Here is a 9,627-nt window from a genome sequence, read left to right as displayed (position 1 = left end):
AAACACACCCAACCCAACCTGATAGAAGGACCTCCATAAGCCCTTCATGTCCCCTGTTATGACAACAAATGTCCTCGGCAAAATGCTACTAATGACATTCTTCGCCTCACACTCCATTTTACACACCACTTCCCTTCCCTTGCTCAGCTGCTGCATTGAAATACATGTATCTCTTCAAATGTCAGTCCGGCTGTTTCAGCCCATCCACACTGACAAATAAGTGACAGAAAGTCCCCACCATAGCCAAAGATACATATGAATGAGACAGTCTCCACTGAAGAGAGGGCTGCTGTTGCTGTTATCAGTGTGCCAGGTTCAATGACTGGCCACGGGCAGGGCTGACAGGTTGGTGTGTGTGTGTGTGTGTGTGTGTGTGTGTGTGTGTGTGTGTGTGTGTATGTATGTACAGAGTGGATACAGAAGGGGTTTGAGGCCCTTTTTGAGCGTGTCTTTCGAAAGCAGAGAAAAAAGGTTTGGTGAGTTAAACACAAACAGTAGTTAAAAAAAAGCGGACACAGTGGGAGAAATTGAGTTGTAGGTTTGTGTGTGTGTGTGTGTGTGTGTGAGTGTGTGTGAGACTGTTAAGTCAAAACAGAAGCAGGGTGTGTGTGGACTTCTGACAGCCAGACAGCTTGACAGAGCTCATCTGTGGCAGTTGCCCTCCTGTGTGTTATCAACATCGCCCAAGCCGGTGATGTCCATCATCCTGTGTGCCAATGGGGGCCGCACATCAACCCATCTAGCTGGGCGATAAACACACACCCACACAAACACAAAAACACACAACACACACCTGGAGCGATGTGTGCAGCAGCACCCACACATCCAGTCGGCTGCATGCTCATTCATGTCAGCTGCTGCTGTTTCCTTTACACACACACCGGGAGCAGGTGTCACTCACGTTTAAAAGGCAGAGGTGGGAGGCGCTGTCTGCCTCCCCCTGCACACACTCACCCATCTCAGACACCAACCACTTCTAACTTCTCTCAGTTCTGACCCTCCACCTATGACTGGCCAAGGTATTGGACCGATGTCACACTTAAAGCCACTAATGAGGAGCAGATTCTCCTGTTTTCCTGCTCGTTAGAGCATTTTCCTGTGGATGTTTACACAAAGTGAATAATTCATAACGGTACAAGTATCTTCACATCATAAGTGCAAACAACAGGAGAGGTCTGAGATTACAAAAGGGACTAATTCCTTTCATTTTTCTATTTATTTATTTCAAAGGGACAGATTGCACATTACAGGACATGTAACAAGGAGGTGCAGATGTGGAGTAAAGTGCAGCAGTCGCAGTATAAATTGTGGCATGTGCACAATTTAAAAAGTGCCTGTTTAAAGTTGTTATAGTTTTTCTTTACAAATATAGCCATATGAACATATTTCAGTTGAAATAAATTGCATAAATTAAAGCAAAATGTAAATATATTTTATTTATGATTTAAATTTCTGCTCATTGTTTCTGGAAATTGTGTGATTAATGATATTTACCCTTAATTAAGTCTTTATGTCTTCATTCAGGTGGAATAAATCTGCAGACTGAACCGTCCCTGGACTTGTTGGCATTTAATAATCTTTTTTTCATTTTTGAATATGTGCATCCTCTGCAGCCATTGTGTTGGCTTTATATTGTTTTATTTATTTATTTTTCTTTTACTGTTCGGTTATCTGTTTGCCAGCTCTGCCACTCAGTCCATGTGTGTCCCTTGTGGTTTGCCGTATCTGTTATGCCAAACATTGTTTCTATAGCAACTATTATAAAGAGCGGCTACTGCCGTCTGTGCAAAATGTCAATTAACTCCAAAAGGAAAGATGCACGAGCTGAAAACACACACACTGTCAATGACGTAGACAGGTTTCGGATTAAGGTGTCCAATTATTCACTTTGTCAATCATTGGTTCAGATGAAGTGAAGACGTCTAATCTGTTTCTGTTGAGATGTTCACTGACTAATGTAGAAGTGTGCTGTATGTTTTACCCCAATCTCCATGGTAACAGTATTTCTTTTTTTTTCAGATGGACACAAAGTCCCATTTTTGGAGTTAACATGTGTTTAGTTACACTTTATTTATAGTAAAGAGGAAATTTTTAAAAACTGGAAGAAAAAAAGGACATGCTGCCCCAACATCTCCCATTATTGCATCAGCTGAGAAAAAAAAATACAACACCAAAAGTGGTTTAAAATGATCCATGATAGATGTAAAATCCATGAGATTTACAACTAATGTTTGGATCAATGACCTGAGAGGCCAGAGTTTATGATACGTGTGCTTACAGGATCCAGACAGGGCCTGTTTCTGACACTTCCTTGCTGCTGCAGTAACTTTCTATTAGATGTTTAAGCTGGATAATATTAATCACAACTTACCTGAAAAGGAGACAAAAAAAACCCTAAATTTCTGAGAGATTTATTGAAAAGTTACCATGACTGGATGCTTGGGATAGGAAGGAGTGGGAGGGAAACTGGTGCATCTACAGGTGAGTACTGGGAAATCTATCCAAAGTGAGAGGAGATCTACTGACAGGTTTCTTTGAGGTGAAAGAAACCAAACCTTCCAGGCAGGCGACAGATGCACAGTGACAAGAGGATGGAGGAACTCAGGAATGACTGATGACAGAAGATTTTAAACAGCCTGAAGTGACAAAAAAAGTTCCCAACAACAATATCACAACTCAAAACCTGGAACAGGTGAATATCAACAAGGAAACCTACTTTAGATGTTCAAACATGACAGATACCAGTGGAAAACAGGCAAACTGGCACTGGTTGAGGAGCAGATCCTGGCTTTAAAGGAAGCAGCAATCAGCAGTCACCGGTGATCAGCATGAGCCATCAATCAGCAAATGGAAGACAGACCCAAGCAAGGCAGGAGCAGCAGACTAAACCCACACAGAAATAAACCACTAGAAAATCAAAAGGTAACTTTCCTGATTATTCCTGTCAAGATTTCAGAGGTAGATTGTAGTTTTCCCAAATCCACTACTTTCCAAGCTCATTTCCTTGACCTTGATGGAAAACGTTGCCGTTTTAAAGAAGGTAGAAGCAATGAGAAAGGAATTAAGAAATTACAAGTGATCTGCATTGTGAATCCGCCACACTGATGCTAAGCTGTGATGTTTAATATTCTCAATTTATAAATAAAGCCCTAGATTAATAAAAAAAAAAAATTTATAAAGCCCTTTAAAACAACTGGAGTTGAAACAAAGTGCTGTACACTAATCAGCCAAAGTAACAACAGAATAAAACCGTTAGGCAAACAAATAACACAATAAGACAACAGGTTATACAAAGAAAAAGGGATTAAAACAATAAAACAAAATGAATAAATAGTACATAAAAACCAACAATTAAAACCAAACTATAACACATTGACCAGAAGCTGGGTTAAAGGTTAAAGCCCAAAGAATAAAAATGGCTTTTAACATAGAAGTAAACAGTGAGGAAGCTCATCTAATATGGAGGCGGAGCTCATTCCACAGATTTGCACCGGCAACTGAGAAAGCTCCGTCCCCTCTGAGCTTCTGTTTGGACCTCCGTACGTCCAGGAGCAGCAGGTCAGCTGACCTGAGGCACCCAGCAGGAGTGTGGGGGTGGAGGAGCTCAAAGAGGCAAGGAGGGGCCAGATCATTTAAAGATTTAAAAACAAATGAAAGAATCTAAAAATGAATCCTGTAGAAGACTGGCAGCCAGTAGAGGGAGGCCAGATCAGGTGTTATGTGCTCCAGTTAGGAGGCGTGCAGCAGCGTTTTGCACCAACTGGAGACGTGCAGGGGAGGACTGGCTCACCACAAAATAAAGGGCGTTACAGTAATCCAGCCGAGATGTAACGAAGGCATGGATTACTGTTTCAAAGTGCTGTTGTGCAAGAAAAGGTTCGACTTCAACCAGCTGTCTGATGTAGAAAAAGCTGAACGTCACTACAGAGCTGATTTGCTGATCTAGATTAAAATAACTGTCTATCTTAAAACCCAAGTTTGATACTGTTGGCTTTAAAAACCTGCAAAAGGGCCAGAATCAACAGGCGGGGGTTTTTCTACAAAATATATATTCTACTAAAATGCTTCAAGCACTTCATCTAATGTCATCTAATCTAAACGTTACGCCCAAACTGTAGATCAGATTAGTTACTTTATGAAGGTTTGTAGTGAAGAAAGGAAAGAAAAAGGCAAAAAACTGAAACATATCATGTACTCCTCGCACTCACCTGAATCACGTTCAGCATAAATAAACATGATGAAGCATTGATTTGAAAGTTACAGCCAAAAGAAACTGTGATGTAGAATAATCTGTCTCTCATAAAGGGTTTTCATGTGTATCCTGCACTAAAGGGACAATAAAGGAAGAACGAACACTTCTTTTCTTACATGTCAGAGAATTTGAACAGCTCATCATGGCTACTGCTGCGATATTCCTGACAAGTGATCAGGCAGTGTCTCAAGTCCTTTAATGATGTTGCTTGGCAACAGAGGAAACATACTTAACCCTAATTTACCCAACATGGGATCCCCCGAATTTCAAACCATTCAGATTAATTCAGAGCTTCAGCCGAACGCCTGACGAGTTAAAAAGCATTGAAGCGCAGCTTCAGAGGTGGAAATGGAAGCATTTGTTTACTGGAATGCTGCTGCTTTGGAGCAAAAGAGCTGCTGGAAACTTTAAGGAAATGGAGGAAGTGTTTCTGTTGAGCAAATATGCTCTGATGTGTCACGAGATGATTTATAACAGCTCGTGGAAAAAATCACGCTGGAAGCTGAAATCTGCAGCTCCTTTCATGCTGTCAACAATGAGAGACAATAAATCTGTCCTGGAACAGGTTAGCCATCACACACACACACACACACACACACACACACACATTGAAGTTATACTTGGAGGGGATTCTCACAGAAATCTTTTCTTGTTTCTAGAAGGATTTATCATTTTGCATTTGTTTTTAGGAGAATTCCTGGATTCGACCACGGATTTAGATTTTTGTTTAGTCCTGCTGAGATCAGGTTGCAATTTATGCGTATTTATTACATTGTTTATTAACTTCTCATCATATGGATGCATAAAAACTTGGTACCTACTTAGCGAGTGCCTACAGTTAAATCAACTGTCTATAAGTGATGTTGGCAGCGTGATCATCCTTTATTTTATTGCACATATGAAATAGCATAATTACATTGTTGCCTATATTTTAGAATTATGATTGTCATATCTCATTGATCTCTATTTACTCCAATCCACCTCTCTTCCTCCAGGTCTGCCTCTTTCTTTTATTTTTTTTCAGAATCAGATAGACTTTTATTGCCGTTGTCTGTGAACAATCCACAGACTAGGAACTTGTTTTGGTGATAAGATGCTGAATAATAAAAATAATAATAATAAAAACACTGAATAATAATGTAAAAGTAGACATACAGCTTCTAAGCTCTGTAGCACTTGGTACGTTACTTTAGTGGCACTTTTCCTTTCCAATACTTACATTTCTGCAATCCCCTTTAGGACACACTAGCTTGTATGGTCACAGCCTTTGGTTTACCTATAAATCACCTGTGTGGACATGTAATTACTGTTTGATCGACACCTGTCTCAGGGCAGCCTAGACGCTGGAGAAAATCAATGTTTCAATGTAAACACATGTTCTGATCTATTCGTTTGAGTCTTTCTGGTCCACCATCACACTCTGTCAGTCAATGAAAAGCTTCAGGCTTGTCCACACAAACACAAACTCAGTGTTTTGACAAATGGAGTTTTTCCCTACTTTGTTATGTGTGACTACAACTTCTCAGACAGCACAAACGTGTGTGTCAGAATGTGTGTCAGTGTGCAGAAAAGCATATCTCTCAGGTCAAATACACCCACTGCAATTTCCAAAACAAAAACTTAAAGACACTGTGTGTTTCAACTTTTTATGACAAAGCTTACAGGGGATCTGAAAATGGTTTCCTTCACTCAATGGACAAGTGACTCTGCTCACTTAAACCCAAAAGCAACGTCATGTATGTGTGAAGATTCTCCTGTAAATCTTCATCAACAAACCATCTCAAAGGTGTCACTCCAACTCCAAGTTTTCCCGTGTTTGGGCAGATCCTTACATTGTTAAAGTGTTGTTTTCATGATGCTTCTGTGCCTAAATCTAGCACATCTTGTTTGCAAGGTAGGCAGACTTAACTAGGTCTCCCCATGTCCATGTCATCAGACTGGTGGATCTTTCCATATGTAATTGAGTGTTGTACAATCTGGGCTGCACGGGGGCATGGTGGTTAGCACTGTGGCCTCACAGCAAGAAGGTCGCTGGTTTGATCCTCAGCTGGGGCGAGGCTAGGACAGGGGCCTTTCTGTGTGGAGTTTGCATGTTCTCGTGCATGGGTTCTTCAGCTTCCTCCCACCGTCCAAAGACATGCATGTTAGGTCAATTGGTTATTGGTCAATTGGCAATTGATGAGTGGTTGTTTGTCTCTGTGTGGCAAACAACCACTTCTGAAGACAAACACAAGCATGCGATGGACTGGCGAGCTGTCCAGGGTGTACCCTGCCTTTTGCCCAAAGACTGCTGGGATAGGCTCCAGCTTCCCCGTGAGCCTTCATTGAACTAAGCGGTTAGGATAATGAATGAATGTTGCATAATCTGATATCACAAGCTACGACTCCTGGCTTTCCAGTTAACGCATAATAAATGCTGTTGGATCATGGGAAAGAAGTTCAGTCTTAGAGCCCAAAACTTGGTGCTTGTAAGGAACAGGTGCATACACACAGAGACGTTTGTGGTTAAAAATATAACTGTTAGTGTGTACATGGCTTTTTTTCGTGCAGTAACATCCACTTCCGTCTGACAGTGGTTCTGCCGAACAGAGGTCCACTTCAGTCTCAATCTGGTGACAATGGCACCTGCCTCTATTTACCTGCCGTAAATATACGTAAATATTTGTCCATTTCAAACATCAGTGTCCTCATACTTCCATGTACCCTTTGTGTTGTTGGGTAATTTATCCACCAGAGGGCAGCTCAAAGTTCAGAGTTAATCTCTGAGTTCAGACGTCAACACACAACGCCAAACACAGGAACGATGAAGCAGATCATGATGATGTACACTCTCAGAAAAAGAAACAACCAGACCAGCACAGTAGAAAGTGATGGTCGGTGCAGCCATTAATACATTTTATTCGTTCCTTTTGCCGATCACGCTGATGGTAGCATCATAAGCTGTCTATAAATGGACCAGTTACACATGTAAAGGATGCAGAAGATGGACAAGAGTCTCATGTCATACTTCTTCCTCTGTTGTCCAGTAAAGTCACGTCTAATTGTACATATATGTGCAAACATGTAGGAAGTCCTGCTAGCAAGATTTTCACTCTTCTGTTGCCATGTCAACAAAGAGGAGATCAGAACATACTTTGACGTCAAAGCAGTGAGACAGTGACACTCCATCTGACACGGCGAGCCCCGTCCACATGACAACGCTGTCACTATAGCCTATTTATACATTTACCCACTTTCAGAGGCTAATTCTGTGTTAACATGTGGATAAGAAAGTGCACACACTCAGAAATATCTGCTTTGGAGTTTTCGCTGAACTGCAGAAAGAAAAGCAAAGGATGTAACTTGTTAGATCACTAAAGAAAGAGATCTAACAAGGAGGATTAGGGCCGATTCTGACTTGTTATGTGTGTCAGGGTTTGTATGTGTGTGTGTGTGTGTGTTTGTGTGGTTCTGAAGGTTTAGCAGAGAAATCAAACTTGATGAGTTTACTTGTTTGGTGAAGACTGAGTAGAGCTTGTGTTTGGCTTCAGAAGTCCCAGTTTAAGCCTGTAGCTCTTCTGCTCAAACAAATTTGTCAAATGTAAAAATGGTGACAGCCATAGCTGAAGTCAGGGACACCAGAGTAACTTTTCTCACCAGGGGTGCAACAGGTATCGCGCAGAAATGCTCTTAACAATACAGCTGACTGTATTCATTATTTCACTTTAACTCAGATGCCATCTTTCTGGAAAACAAGGCAGTTATATTGATCAGCATTCATTCAGACATTGTAGAGATTAACAGGATTGGGTCAGTGGGAAAAGTAATGTGATTACTTAACAATGTAATGCACTAAGTAACAAAACTATAGCAGGAAAGCCCAATCCCTCTGACAGCTGATTATATGTGAGCATCACAACAACGATATATTACAGAGCTTGATTTAAAGTGATTGTTTGGAGCCAGTTACTCATCACTGCATCATAGTTTAATATGTATATGTAATATAAAAGCTCTTTTCTCAGCAGCCTAAACCAATTATCATTGCAACAAAAGATAGGAAAACGGCACGATAAGATAAACAAGGTGTCTGTTGTGTGTTGACAGTATTATTTACGTAAACGGAGACTGTGAGGGGCCAACCGTAAATAGGAACTCTGAATTTGTCAAAAGTGAGTAATCTTTTTAATTTAGTCAGTGTGTGTGTAATGGTGAGGAACGCACTGAATAGGGCAGACATCACTGGCATGAATAAAAATGATTATCTTATTAGAAGAAAGCCAATATAAGGACAATCGTCAGATTTCCACAACTCCAGCGTAATGATTCATATTTCACTGACATTTAGAGCTATTTCTACTGCACACACGTCATGTACACATGCATAATACAGCATATTATGTCAATGTGAAAATGTCTAATTCTGCCAGCTATGTCCCAGAGATCTCTCCAAAATGCGCTGCGTCAAATAACAGCGCAAGGAACAGCAGGAGCAGTCGTGACGAAACCGCTGTTTTTATACAAACCTCCGCAGTATTCCTGTTACGCAGCTGGATACAAACCAGTCAGTCACAACGGGACACGTGAAACCAAAAGACTCAAAAGCTAACAGAGCTACAGCATATTCAGGACCCTCGTTAATGGATTTAAACCCATTCGTTCGTTTACGGGACCATTATTGTGGAGTACGTGCGGAAGAGGAGGGACATTCAGGTTTCAGTGCCTGACAGAAATATTCCGTTACTAAATGTATTTAAAGTATAAATGACCAAACAGCTGACAAAGAACGGCAAAGTGAAGCAAGTCTGGGTTGTTTTAGGTGTTAAAAGAGGAGGCGCTGCAGGGAATGATGAGTCTGGAAGAGATTGAAGGGACTGATACCGTGGCTCGATCCATCTTCATGAAACCACGGCGAGGAAGGCACCATGTCTTGATCCCTTTTGAATAACGTGTGACCTTTGCTTTTCCACTTTTTGCTGTGGCTGCAGGTTTGTCTCATGTCAGCCTCATGTGAGTTCTGTTCTCAGCACTCATTTAGGTTTAGGAAACCTTGTTAGGATTAGGCACAAACTACTGAGGACGAGTGAGAAAAAAAGGTTTGATTTGGCACATTTTCCTTTCCAACCCTGCTTATTGGAGTATACAAAGGGCTGCCAGGTTTATGTTGATATGGAACAAGAGGACCTGGAAGAGGCTTCTGCATGCAGGGAATCTGAAATGTTTTGCTTTAGGTGCGTTGAGTTTCTCTGTGGTTTGCAGAAATTTTCAATGCCAACATTTCATCCTGGCATCAAACTGACATAAGAAGAGTCAGCCATGTAGTTTGTAGTAGGAGAGGCCTGCAGACAGAACAGCCATCTTTGTACAGTGCTAGTGACAGTCACAGTGAATACACA

Source organism: Telmatherina bonti, assembly GCF_933228915.1.
Source record: "Telmatherina bonti genome assembly, chromosome: 15".
NCBI classification, from domain to species: Eukaryota; Metazoa; Chordata; class Actinopteri; order Atheriniformes; family Telmatherinidae; genus Telmatherina; species Telmatherina bonti.
The sequence above is the reverse complement of the archived record's forward strand: the minus strand, read 5'-3'. Positions refer to the sequence as shown.